General features: G+C 38.6%; 1 protein-coding gene across 1 annotated transcript in view; it reads left to right on the top strand.

Annotated features, from left to right (window-relative positions):
- Positions 1–47: 47 nt before the first annotated feature.
- The window catches only part of ME1 (malic enzyme 1), a 155,735-nt gene continuing 141,488 nt past the window's right edge, over positions 48–14,294 (top strand). Inside the window, exon 1 of the mRNA XM_031057147.1 lies at positions 48–148. The gene's annotated coding sequence lies outside the window, so the exon portion shown is untranslated. The remainder of the gene's footprint in view (positions 149–14,294) is intronic.

The following is a 14,294-nucleotide window of genomic DNA, read 5'->3' as shown; positions in this document are numbered from 1 at the left end:
GCCGCCGCCCCAGCGGGCCCGGGCCGCGGAGCCATCCCTCGGCAGCTCCCAGGGGAGAGGAGCTGCCCCAGCAGCACGGGGAGGAGGATGCTGCTGAAAGTTACGCCGCTCTGATGCGAGTTCCTGCTGCCGTGCTTCTGTTTTCCCGGTACCCTCCTTCTTTTCCAATCCTCTTCTCCACGGATGCCCCACCTCGTTTCCTGCTGGCAGAAGTGGCTGTTGGTGCTGTCCTGCGTTTTCTCCCCTGGCAGGGTGGAAAATGTGTTTATCACAACTATTCCTCTTGGAGCTCTAAAATGCAACTGCAGTTTCCTCCCCGCTCTGCATCAGCTAATGCAGTCGGCTTTTTTGAGAGATGCCGTAGCACAGCAAAACCTTTTTGACACATTCCCAGTTTGCTTAAGAATGATAATTCAGCTTCATCAAACTTTCTAAAGGTGTAAAACTAATCTGGGAAACATAAAGCTGAGGAGAGAAGTGTTTGCACAACTGCCTTGATAAAGATGCAAAGTTCAAATAATAGAATAATTAAATTGGCATGACAAGCCCTGAATTTACTGCCAAAATGAAAATTGGTTAAAGGTAGATAATAAACCACACCTAGCAGATGAAGCCTTGGTCAGACCCTTACCTCCAAATTTCACCTTGCACATTAACTGGAATGGTGCTCTGACTTGTACATCCGCATTGGAATGTATATACAGTCATGTTGCTTATTGCTAAGTTGGATAAATTGTTGGACAAAAACTGTTTCTCTAGTTTTACTGGACAGGTTGACTCATCACTAAAAGCTCCGTGTGTAAGTTAGATGAATAGTGCTTTTATTAGTCTTGGTGCTTGACTACAAAGTTTCCTTAGAGGCTGTCTTAAGTCTGTGCAGGCCTGAGAAGGTCTCCTGAGGTCAGGTTAAAGGAAAATTTACCAAAATATAAAACTCCCAAGAAGAAACCAAGGAGAGGATGTTTTGCTTGGGGTTGCCTTTAAGCAGCTGTAATATTCATGGAAAAAGTCTGATTCAGCATAAGCAGGAAAGCCAACCCAACAGAAAACTCACCTTGTTTAAAGAAATAAAAAGGGGCCTGCTCTAAAGTGCATTGACTGAAGGGCAGTCAGAGGCAGGCTCATTGCTATGCAAGAGCACCTTACCTCTTGCCTCTGAACAGTGTACAGTAAGGATGGGTTGTCACAGATGAGGTGCTAAAGAGGAAGGGCGTTGCTTGATTTTAATATACAGAAGAGGAGAGTTACAGAATATTCTGAATTGGAAGAGATGCACAAGGATTATCAAGTCCAGCTCTTAAGTGAATGGCCTGTGTGAAGATCAGACTGCCAACCTTGGTGGGTTAGCACCATGCTCTTCCTGGGTTAGGTTTTTATTCTTTTGTACTCTCTCAGCTGTGGTGTAGCACATGTGTACTGTAAAGCAGAGAATAGTTGTTCATTACCAGCCACATCCACCCAGTGAACAAAATCTGATGTTAGAAATGCTCAGCTGAAAAATCTTTGTGCCTGTGAGAAGAGTCTGGTCCTGGTCTGGTAAAGGATAGATAATCCCATTTTCTGACTGAGACAGGTGATGTTTTTGTGGGTGTAGATGTACTACACCCTAATATATGTATGTACACCCTAATATGTGTATATTTGATTCTGTGTAGGTGCACTAAATTCAGATATGTTGAGGACTGCCCACATGGTTGCCAGTTTGATAGCTTGTGGCCTGCCTGCACACGTGGAAGCTGCTACTCCCAGTTCACTTTTTATTGTCAAGGTCGTTAAACAAGCATCAGGTTACTGAGAATTCAATTTAAAGTCGATAAAACATCTCCTTTAATGATTCTAAAGTACAGGGATTTCTTGCAGGCCTGCAAGGTGCCAGAACTTTTTGCTATCTTGGCCCTGTCAAGGAGTTGCAATTTCTTAGGAACAGCACTTTCTTTTGGATATGGTGCCAGTTTTACGAGGCCTATTTGCACTGTGTCACTGTATGTGACAAAAGTAGACTGTAAGTACTAAATAGTGGTATCTAGCAGTGATTTGTAGAAAAGGAAGGCAAATGATGTTTTCAGGGTCTCTTAAGACAGATACCCTGGCAAGCAGGTAAAACTGAATTGTTTTACCTGTTTGCCAGCTTCAGCTTGCAAGCTTCAGTATGTAGAAGCTTGGGGCCTATGTCCTCAAATAACACATTCCTTTTCTCAGACAAATTGAAAATTTTACATGGGACCATTCATACCTGAACATCTTTAAAAACAGGTGTAAGAAGAAAAAAATGCTAGATTTAAAAAAAAAACCAAACCCAATCAAAACAGAAAACCCAGTCCCAAAACCCTGTCTCCATTTAGGTGCTCCATTTAAGTGCCCCACTCATTCAACAATAAAACTAGATTTCTGCACACTTGTCCATTGCTTTTTATACTTAACCTTCCTGTCTTTTGAGAGAAAAGGATGTGTGAATGCCAGGGTAAACACCCAAATTTCTTCTTTTCTGCTTGGCTTCTACTTCTACTTGGATGGCAAAATTGACTCCCTAGGCAATGTCATTCTTAAATCCTTAATGTTTGACTATGTTAGTAATTCACAAACGTGTCTAACCTTCAGTGCAAAAAAGTTCAATAAAAAATGTTTGGTGGTTTTGTGATTTGTTTCCCCTCCCTTCCCTCCCCACCTCCTGCAAGGCATTTTGGGTCCCTGAGTGGTTTGTGCCATCTCAGCAGCAGTGATACATCAAAAAAATGCCAAACAGTGAATTGTAACAGACTGAATTTAATTACTTGAGGATGTGTGTCCAAGTCTATGGACAATAATTGTAATTCAGTTTATTGTCTGAAATTTTAGGCTGTTAGTGTTTAAAAGTGTATTTAGAAACTTTCTGATAATTGTCTGTCTTTTTCCCTTAGGCAACCAAACACATTGTAAATAGCAATTACAAGGAAAACAAACACAGTTTCACTTCTTTTCACTGAAATAGATTTGGCTGGGAGTTGTATGCTCTTTAAGCTGATGAGCTACAGAAGTGTGGAAGTAATTTGCTCTCTCCCTACTGTAAATCTCATTTATGCTTTGTTTACAGTTTTAAGGCACGCAAACAATTTAACACTACAGTTTCATCTTTATTTTTTTGCCTTTTAATATTTAGGCAAACCATATTCTCCTGTAAGCTGGTTATTTTCAGAATGTTGGTGCGAAGATAGACAAACACGCATTTCACTACAAAACTTTCCCAATATCCTGTATTAGTTGCCAAGTGTAAACTCTTCCCTGACCGAGAAACTTTGCCATAGGAAAAATGCTTTGTTTCCAGGCTGCTTTTATATTCTTGCTGAGCAATTCAGTGAGCAGTAAATAAGTGACTCTATTAAATCTAAGTGCTGGAGGGCTCTTTCTCCTCCCCAGATATCTAATTTTAACTCCTCTACTGAGTGACTGCTGTTGTCATTGCTGAGTATAATGTGCTTGTACACTGTTTTCTTTCTCTTTTTTCCTTTCTCTTTATTCAAGTTGCACTAAAGCGCCGTAGAATTTCAGAACAGACTGTCTGATAGGGCTGCTGTATGTTTGAGAGCACTGTGTCCATCCCACCTGCAATTGCATGGGTGTTTTACCCTTATGTCTCCCAGATGTGATGCCCCTGAACCGTAGCAGGTTCTCACTAAGTGACGTTAGTTGTTGACTGGGGTTGATTGTCAGTGCATTGCCTTACTATGGGATTTACTACAGAAGGACCATACTGGAACAGAGCAAAGGTCCATTCATCCCAGTGTCTTATTTCATACAGTGGCTCAACTGGAACCCTCAGGAGAGGTGGAAGAGTGAAGGTGCCTCTGGTGAATAATCAGTTCCAGGCTGAGGGAATGAGCAGGTGATTAGAGGGTCATTAAGATATGAACATATGTCTCTCTTATCAGTTTACATATCCTAGGTGTACTAATTTACTAAAAGTCAAATGCAAACTTCTTAGAGAGACTCATGGACTTCCCATTTTGCTCTGCATCTCAGACAGTAGCGTAAGAATGCTTGTGAAATACAAATAGATTTTGTTCTGTACACAACTAGTTGCTTCTCGAAAAGAAAATTTTATTTTTATTGGGCAACATATAAAAAGGGTTTTATGACTTTGACACTAGTGGGCAACCCTGCAACAGGTCTCAGGAAACCCAAACCTCAAAAAAAAAAAGAGAAATATTCCAGGGAGATTTTCTCTGTCTGATGGTAAAATAGAAGAAGCATTTAAGAGCTTCCTTTAAATAAATCTATTCCTTTAACAAATACCAAGCAATAGAAGACTATTTTTCCTTCTATTGATAGTGTTCATATTTTCACATCTTAAACTTATGTGTGCTTTGGGTGGGTCTTCTGGAGTGGCCAATGCCCAGTGAATGTTGCCATGGCCTTACCTGTAGGTAGCTATTCTGGAGGAAAGCTGATGATGTTGGGGGTGGAAGAGGAAAACACTTCTTTAAATTGCATATTAGAATCACCTGTAATTCATAATTAATTTGTAAGATAGATTTTCTGGAAGTTACTTTATATTGCAAGGGATTATTTAATTTTAAGTGGTCGTAGTAATGAGAGTGCTTTTTAGATGAGAAGATTGTTAGTTCCATGTGAAAGTAAAGATATAATTTGAGGAATTCTTTTTAGTATAGTTGCTGATCACTCTTACTGTCTTCTACTTCCTTTAACTTTTTGCCCTTTAAAACTTTAAAGTTTTTAAAAGTAGTAGTTCTTGATTCTTATCCCTTCCAGATCGCATAGCAGAGCAATTCGGATCTTGATAGGGATAACCACAGGATTTTTCAGGTCTTTGACAAGAATATGTAGTATAGTGGTTGTGCTAGCACAAAAAGTTAATAAATCTGGTCTTTGAAGCATTTTAAAGTGAACTCCTATCAATTTTGCCCATGTGTTTGACAAGCATTACATTTTTTATCTCTTACTGGGATCTTCTACGTTAGTTGCTGTTCTGCAGAACTGCAACTTAAACCAGGAGGTTCTTCAAGTGTGAGGTTGGCTTCTACAGGAACTGGTTGCTCTTTACCAATGAGGATCATAAGTTGCAGGCTGGCAGAATGCAGCCACCTTGTGTGCTTGGGTTTTGGGCAAGGGTGTGAGCTTGATAGTGGCTCACTGGTGGGTACCACAGGGCTGGGTGAGGAGGTTGTCACAATGGCAGTGTATTCCTCCTTTCTGCAAACACCTTGTTGAGGTGTGAGGGAGGAGTAGTCATGCAGGATGTCTTTTGTATGACTGTTTTTATTTTCAGTATGTGTGGAGGCGCTTTAAAATTAAATTCTGTGCTTTTTTTCCACATTTCTTATTTTAAGGCAGATTGTCCTGCATGCTATTAATAAGGAGAAAGTCTTGGAAAAAGCACAAAGTGTTTAAATCAGATTATTTTATCACTGTCTTCTATTTAATGTATACAGCTCACAGTGTTCATTGCCTCCAATACTCTGCTCCTGACCTAGTAGGTAAGTTGCTGTGGTTGGTGTTATGTTCTTTTCTTCCTGTTGGCTTCCAGTTCTTTTCTTGCAGTTATGAAACAGAGTGCTGAGACAGCAAGTTGAGAACAAAGTTCTGTGACTTGAATTAAAAGCAAATAAAATGAAGGAGAAGAAGTTATGCAGTAAGCTAAAAAGCATTAATAGCAACTGAATAGTGGTGTAAGTTGTCACAGGAAGCTGAAACCTAGAACTGTTTTCCTGCAAATCTGCTTCAGGCATTAAAAACTATTTTCAGTTGTGTAATTTTCTTGTGAACTTCAGTAGTTGAATACAAAATTGACCTTATTACTTTTGATTGAGAAATCCTATGGCCATTGGTTGTAAGTGCTATTTGAAGAGAAACATTAATCTTGGCAAACAGCACCTTGTAAGCAGGATTTCTGTATTTCAATTGAGTTAAATGTGCCTTTTGACAGTAGGTTTTATAGAGATGCTGGCCAGAGTACTTGAGTGTTGTTTTTTAATCCTACTTATGTATGCTGACAATAAATAGGAGTAGAGTTCACTGAGAAATTTTACTTCTGTCTGGGTAAAATAAACTGCAGAGAGTATCTTGGAGTACAGAGGTTCTTTTTTGCATTCTGCACTTTATATATCCAATTCTGCTGAATCAGTGTCTTGTATCAAGCTGTTGCTGAAAAAAACAGAAGTTGCGGCAGTAGGAGGCACAAGGGGTTCCCTCCCCCCAGCCCTGCTTGCCTTGTGGAGGGGAGGAGGAAAAGAACTGTGTGTGACAGAATGTTTCTTATTAACCAATGATCAGAGGTTAAAATGTGCCATCTTTGCTTTGTCATGCTTTCCTCCCTTGCCTGCTCAGGTGGGCTGTGTGTTTCATTCATTACTTGCTTCTGGCTGCTGTTGCCCATGCCTGCAGGGGTTGATGCAGAGTTTCATGCCAAAGGTCTCCTTGCTCCGGGCCCTGAAGTCTGAAAGAGAGTATTAATACCCTTAATTAGGTCCTTCATTAAGTTTTTTCCAGTTTATAGTTCAGAATTTTTGTGGAACAGCTGTTTTGAAGAAGCTTCAAAAGGATCATTTAGTGGAGGACATGATCCTGGGATTTCAGCTGCAGTAGTAAGTGGTTTGTCCAACCTGCAAACCTGAAGAGCTCTTGTAAGGTGTCATTTGTGCTCCCCTGGATGGAGCAAGTGTATGGAGGTTGCCTGTGTGCTCTGTGGCCCATCATAGCTGGAAGACTAGCATGGAAAACGGAGAAAATAACAGAAATAACACTCTTGGTTTGTGTGCCTGTCTAATGACATTGGTTATACAATAATAAAGTTTGTTGGTAGTAGGCCATTAGTTAAGCTTTGTTTGAATGCTCTTGTCATTCGTGGAGGTGCTTTCTCTGTACTTTGTGCCCAGATCAGGCCTGACCTGTGACTGGGAATAGTTTTACAGAAATTACCTTTACTGTGTGGTTTAACATAACGCCAAGGAGCTAAATCTGATATAGGAAAAAGGCAATAGAATGTGGATAGGATTAACAGTTTGTAATATGTGGTAGCCAAAATTTTGTACAGGAAACTGCAGAAAACATGACACACAAACTAGGATAGGTGGGACTTGGAACAAACTTCCCCATGGACAGGTAGAAGTAGCAAGGCTATGCATTGAATTGCAGGAGACTGGGAAAAGGCTTTGGTGTTTCCAAGTGTTTTACCTGACACAGGAATTCAAATATTTAAATTAAGATGCTGATGGTTTCTATTCAGAGACAGAGGATGAATTTGGCTTGACACTAGAATGTTCTGCCGTACCATTCAGGGAGAAGAGTGTCATCCACGGTCACCAACTCATACACAGTCACCAGCACTGCTTTCTGGAAGGGCTTGCAGTCATGAGAAATCTGCATTACCTGCCTGATATATTAAGAAGTGTTATTTATTGTTGGTGTCCTATTCTCAAAACCTATGAAGTGACTTGTTGTTCTGAAATTGCAACTATGCAAGCTCTCTGTGGATTGTGTGGTATGTCTGTTCAACTTAAAAAAAAATCAGAATCATGGATGAAGTCAAGGAAGATAGGGGAAGCCATCTAATAGGTGCTTTAAGAAATTATCAAAATAAACAGAATATTTTGTATTACTATTCACCCTATGCAGTCTTCATAGATTGAGCTGCTATATCAGTCACTCTTTTCTTTGCCTTAACCTTTCTCCCCTCAGCAGCAAATTTATACCTTTAATTGAAAAGTAAATTATTGCTGTCACGCATATTGATACTGAATCTCCATAAATTCACATTTTAGAAATATTTATCTCTCTTTTTTTTTCTTTTCTATTTCTAGAATGAAATTATATGCTTCCAGAGAAATAAAAAAATTGCTGTGTAATTATGTGTTGGGTTATCATTATGATTCATTTTCTTGATTTCGTGATGTGCAGTATGATAGTAGGAATTTAAGGTTGCCTCAAAGCACTGCCAGTGTGACACATTTTACAGATAGCTCCAGGAGCTGGAGCTGACAGGATCTCCCAGCCATAGAAAAGCTAAGGATTGGACCATTCTCACAAATAAGCTCGTGGCATTTATGAGGATGATAAATTTGTGTAGGAGGTATTTGGGAAAGACCTAAGAACCTGATCCTACTACCAGTTTTAATAGTGTAAGATGAGCGTAAATATATTATAGAAGGATTCAAGAGAGGAAGCTGCTGCAGAACTGCCATGAAATTAATAATGCATTAATCCTTAAAAATTACCCATTAAAAAACCAACCTATTGTCATCTGGAGAGTTTGAGCTCCTTTAACCTTCGCAGATTGCTTATTTCCTAGCAGCCAGTGTAGAAAGAAATGTTGAAATATTCATAGTTTGCAAGGTAAGTGGCTTTGGCTGGTCTGACTAATTTGTTTAAAGTGATGAATATTACAGTATCTCATTTTATGTTTAATTAAGATGACTTTAACAATCCAAATCTTTGGGTAATTTCAGTGATTAAAAATGCTGTGGAGAAAGCTAAATTTGTTTCTGTTAAAAACAGATCTCCAATTCTGTCTGAGAATTACTTAGCATATTCCTTGGTATAGCTTATTTTAGGAGTTAATGAAAAATAACCCCTGCATTGCATGCATAAGGAAACATGTTTTGGTCTTAAGCTTTGCTAATGTAATTTGTTGCATAATTCCGGAAGCAAAAATCCTGCCTTAGAAGAAGGAGGTCACGGGGCACCCTGGAGGCAGTCCTTGCAGGCCACTGTGTACTTTCTACTCAAATCAGTGTTTGTAATTTACTTGAACACTGTTAGTGGCTATTCCTGTGTGAAACATAATACTCTGAGCAGGACCTGAATTTGTTTAGAATATAGAGGAAGCAGAGGAAGAGCTTTTTATATACATAAAGAACACACAACATAGAACTGAAGGGAAAAAAGCTCTTATGATCTGATTGCTTCTGACTTTCAGCCAAAGATGTGGAAATATTGCAAGATGTAGTTGTCTGGTGTGGGAGCTCAGAAAGCACATTTCTCAGTCCTAAGATATAAGTGAGGCATAGAGCAACCATGAATTTTATCATTGCATGTTTATGCTTAGGTTTTACTTACTTTGTTTGAGTAGCAGCTGTTACCCATTTCTGGCTTAGAATTTTTTTCCCCTCAAACAACAAAGTCTGATATTAAAACAAAATCACTGTTCTGCTTCTTCTTATCCCTCTTGTCATTAGAAGTTATTTGAAAAATTGGAAGCACCTTTGGTTCAATGTAACTTTGCTTAAATAGATGCAGTCCTGAGTCTTCTGTTAGTATTTTTGATTCATCTGTCTTATTAATAAATTGTATTTGTCTTTATTGGAACAGAGTAGGTGCCGTGAGATATGAAATAATTTCATATCCAGTTCAGATTGACTATCACAGTTTCGTTTTCTCCCTCTTGTCCCTTGTGAGTGATACCCTTTTAAGTTTTCTTTTGGCATGGAGTTTAGATAGTACTGCTCTGCATGAGAAGATCAAGAATTATTTTGAAATAATTCCTTTTTCCACAAAGGCAAAAATAATTCTGGCTTTTTAGCCACCAAGAAAAAAAAATCTTTGCCTTAAATCAGTCCTGGAAGAGAGTGCATAATGGTGATTGTGAAGCATGCTGTAACATTTACAGTACTGGTAAGCTGACTTACTGGATTTCATCCTCCATGTACCTGACTTTAGAAAGCAGATTTATGTGTGTGGGATGTATTTACGAAAGAGACAGTAAAGCCTCTTTACCTAAATAGTAAAAAAGAGTTCAATAGTTACAGATAAAAGTCAGAATAGAAGAACATAGTATTGTCCAACTAAAATAAATTAGTTTGCCAAAGCATGTAGCGTTGATTTGATTTGACTTGAATCTCTACTATTGAAAGGTAAATTTATCTGCTACTATTTACCGAAAAATGGAAAAATTTATGAAAATTAATTTCAAAGTTTTGATTTTGTGCTGTAGCAGTTATTGGAGTAATTCCCTAAAGTCCTTTGTTTTGCATAGCTTTGGTTTTGCCCAAGTGTAAGCCAGTTTTAAAAGTTAGGAAGGAAGAAGGACTGGGGAAGAATGGAGAGCCTTCTTTCAGAGGATTGGGATTCATGCTCTTGGACTTTCTGCAGGAGTGAGATCTTGCAGAGGTTTTTTCTTATCTCTGTCCAGTCTTTTCAGTCTTCCTCAGATCATATGTTTTAGGTGACTGCCTAAACATGTTAACATGCCTGACATGTTAATTCCAAAGGTTTCTCTGAAATTCTCTTGCTTTGGCTGGATCTCATGTAGGGCAGTTGTCCTTTCAATTCTGAGACATCATCTCAGTATGTTTCAAGTTGCCTATATCCCAGGAGTGTTTTGAAATTCAGTGATGCAAATTTGTAACTTACTATAGTCTTGGGAGAGCATAAAATCGGTGCGGTTTATCTGTTTTTGTGTTGTTGCCTTTTTTTTAGACAAGAGTTCATGACAGATTCTCTGAGGTTGAGGCTTACCAATTGCATAGCTTTCTGTTAATGAAGTCTGGATAAAGCATTGCTCTTGTTCCTGTAATAGAGGATTTGACATCTGCCTGTTTTTTCAGGTCAGTCAAGGGTCAGGTAAAAAACCAGCTTGCTAATTCTGAGTTATGTTTTTTAATTCCAATAGAGCATGCAAATTCTTACATTTAGCACAATGCAGTGGTTGAACTAAAAGCATCTGTTGTAGCTGGGGATAAATAAATAAATCTGGGTGAGTAAAGAGGTATCAGAAAAGATGTCTTTACTGTGTACTATAGTACAAAGAGGGCTTGCAGCACTCATCCTCAGCAGCTGCTTGAAACTTTATCTAAGCTCAGAAAAAGTAGAGCATCTCACTTTGCATCTTACCTGGGGAAACATAACCAGTGTGGCTCTGTCTTGTAGCCACTTGTGTTTGCCATAAGAGCAAAAGTGTTCCAGGTCAGAAGTCTACGTGAAACTGGAGCCTCTGAGCTCCTGCCAGGCTGTTTGTGGTATTGAGCTCTTGTGTTTCTTGGATTGCAGGGATAAACACCAAATAGTGAATAAAAAGTCAGTACTTTGTTTTGAGGTATAATTCTTGGGAAAAGAAATATTTCTGTAGAATAAAGACACTCATCCTTCAAACTAACATTATTTCCTAAACTTCCTGAACTTTGTGTCATTTATGGCAAGAAGTAACTTTCTTTTGGTTTTATCGTTACCAAGTCCTCTAACTATTCTATAGTAAGGAGAAGTGGTTAAAACACAGGCAAGAAGAATAGATGAATATAGGAAAGCATCATAGAGTTGTCATAGTGTACCACCAGCAGTTTAAGGAGGGCATGTGGCTGACACACACCCTTTCTAGGTTGCTTTGAGGTACACTTGACAAATCTTTAAAAGCTTTCTTTGTCTTACTTCAGAACTATGTAATGCGTATGAGTACACACATTTCCCTCCCTTAATTACTGAGCTCTGCTTTATCAAGAGAGACAAAATATTGTAGTAGATTGGGCACTGGACTGGAAACTAGGTCATGCACTAAGAATATTAAATGTTAGTCGTTTAGTTTTCTCATCTGAATAGGCAAACAGCATTTGAGAAGTGTTCAGGATGAAGTACTTGGTCTTGTATAATTAGTCATTTTAGACAGTGTTTACATCGTTGTCTTTATACTGCTATAACATAGTTTCTATGTACAGTTTCCTTGGTGGGGGAATCATCTTCTAATAATCATTCAGCAAGCTGATAGTTCTTTAAAAGTCATATCTAAATAGACCTATGTTGAATCTGTGTAGTCCTGACATATTTTATCCGTGTCCTTTTACCTTCTGCTGTATTGCAATTAAAAGTAGAGGGGGTATTAATGGATATGCAGTCTCCTGAACATACAGTTTCCTAGATCCATGAAAATCCATTAGTCAGGACTGCAAATCATGGCCCATACTGAATGCTGTGGGGAGAAAATGAAGATCTAAATAGGCAGGAAGAACTCATCCATCTGTGTAGCTAAACCTGCACCTGGCTTCAGGCCATGCTGTGCCACATGCAGATTAGTTCCAATTAGTTGAAGTGGCAGCTGACCCTTGGCTGCCTTCTCTAAGCCTCCTGGTCCCGGGCAGCATTCAGAGGGTTGCCTCCCTTCCAGCTGAGTGGGGAGAAGAGGTGAGAAAGTGTTCAGTGTTTATCACCTGAATGCCTGGGGAAACTCAGGTCAGTGCTTCCTGCAAGAAAAGGTATTTTAACCTCCAGCTAGGCACTGTTCAGTAGTTTTTAACTCAGTGAGACTTCACTTCTTTAAGAAGCTAGAATTCATGTCTCCAGGACTTAAATGCATGTCATGATGTGAATGAAGGCTGACTTTCTAAGGGTATATTTAATTGTCTGGCCATTTTGCTAACTACTGAATAGGCCGAGGTGATACAAATCTGACACCCACTGTTTTCCCAAACTTAACAATTTAGATGTTGATTCCCTAGAGAAAATGTCCTGCACAGAAATTGTGTATAAAGGCTTAATAAAACCACTTTGTATGCTGGAGCTATTACTGTCAAAGATAACTTTTTAAAAATTTTTGGTTCTTTCCTAAAATGTGCTAAAACAAATACATGTATGTGTCTTCTAATTAAAAGGAGCTGCATACATTTTCTTTAGGTATGAATTCTTATGATATTTTTGGAAATCACACTTCTGTAGTGTAAATACCCAGGAAAATAAGATTTTCTTTGAAAGATAACTCGATGCAGGTTTAACAGTTGAGAAAATGAATCTATTTGCACATCAAAATATAGAATGATATCCTAATCCTCTCCTATTCTGTAATTATTTCTTAATTCAAAGTGGATTCCTTTTTTCTGTTATGGGTTTCAGCAGTGACATGAAAACCTACATGAGAAATTAATATCTGTGAATCTAATCCTGAAAATAATTATATAAGTAGCTACAGAAAAGTAATGCTTGTCTGGCCGTGCTCCAACTTGCCAGCAGTGCAACTCTCAAAGTATACATGGTAAGCTTTTTTTTTGTCCCTGAAAATACTTACATGCATCTATTTACTTAAATACAAAGAAATAATCTTTTCAGCTGCCATGAGGAAATGTGGCACATGCATAAAAGCCCCATTTATCTTGTACTGACCTGTTACTTACACTTCATTACTTTACATAGGCGAGGCTGCCACGTGGAGAACAGAGCAATAGGGCAGTATTAGACATACAGCTGTAGGGATCCAAAGCTGGATCTCTTTGGGTGAGTCTGCTCTGCATTCCCTCAACCTGTTATCCTCAGCAAATCTGAGGATATAATAATAATAATAATGATAATAATAGTAGTAGTAAAATCCTCATTAATCTCATTTTGGTGCTATGGGTGTTGTGCTAGCACTGTGAGAAATGCAGCTTAGGTTAAAGATGGTATGAACAGGAATTTTTCCTACCTGTCTGTCCTTTCTTCACTTCACATTATGTGTTGTTATAGGCAAATGGATTTCTGTTTCCAACACAAAATAAATGTTTGCAAGAGCAGAACCTGTTTTGGCTGGAAACTTCTTTTGAGTCATAGCTTGAAGAGAGCCTCAGCCTCTCTAGATTGAGTTTGCTGTTGTTTGACTCTGCCTTGGAATGAGTAGTTAAAGGAAAATGCATTGAGTGGTTTTGTTAGATGTGGTGTATGGAACAGCAGTATTTGAAGTAATCACAACAGCATGTCTTGGTTTTAAAATAATACCTTCTAAACAAAAATACTCCCTCTGAGTTTTCCATGCTAAGGACCTTGCAAAGAGAGTATTTTTATGAACGTTTTCCATTATTTAACTTACCCAGTTTAGTCAGTGCTCTGACATTTTATCTGTATAGTAAGTTTTGTCAAAGCATGTTAGTTTAATTTTGGGGAAATTTTTGGGGGGGCGTATTTTATTGTGTATTGCACTGCAATTGGCCTGTCTCAATGAGACTTTGCAGTACTTTATCCAAGATTCATGAATTAGTTATTTTCTGTAGATAAAAACTGTTGTGCTTCTTGAAATGATCCTTTTTTTCTGTGAAGATTGTTGTCTGAATGCTGCTTAGTGAAAGAAGGTTGTCATATCACAGAGAATGTGAGTGAAATGTTATTACAAAACCATAGTGTTATTCCTGTCAAAAGGGATCTCAGAAGTCCAACCTCCTACTCCATATGGAGCCAGGACAGGTTGCTCAGGGCTGTATGCTGTCAGGTCAGGAAAATCTCTAAGATAGAAACTGTACAGCTTCCCTGGGCAACCTATATGTGTATTGGTACTCGAGAGGAATTTATTTTTTCATTATATTTAGTCTGAGCCTCTCTTTTATCTTATGCTTGTTGTCTCTTGTCCTTCTGCTGTG

Source organism: Geospiza fortis, unplaced genomic scaffold (genome assembly GCF_000277835.1).
Source record: "Geospiza fortis unplaced genomic scaffold, GeoFor_1.0 scaffold190, whole genome shotgun sequence".
NCBI lineage: Eukaryota > Metazoa > Chordata > Aves > Passeriformes > Thraupidae > Geospiza > Geospiza fortis.
This window is presented reverse-complemented; position numbering and strand designations above follow the sequence as displayed.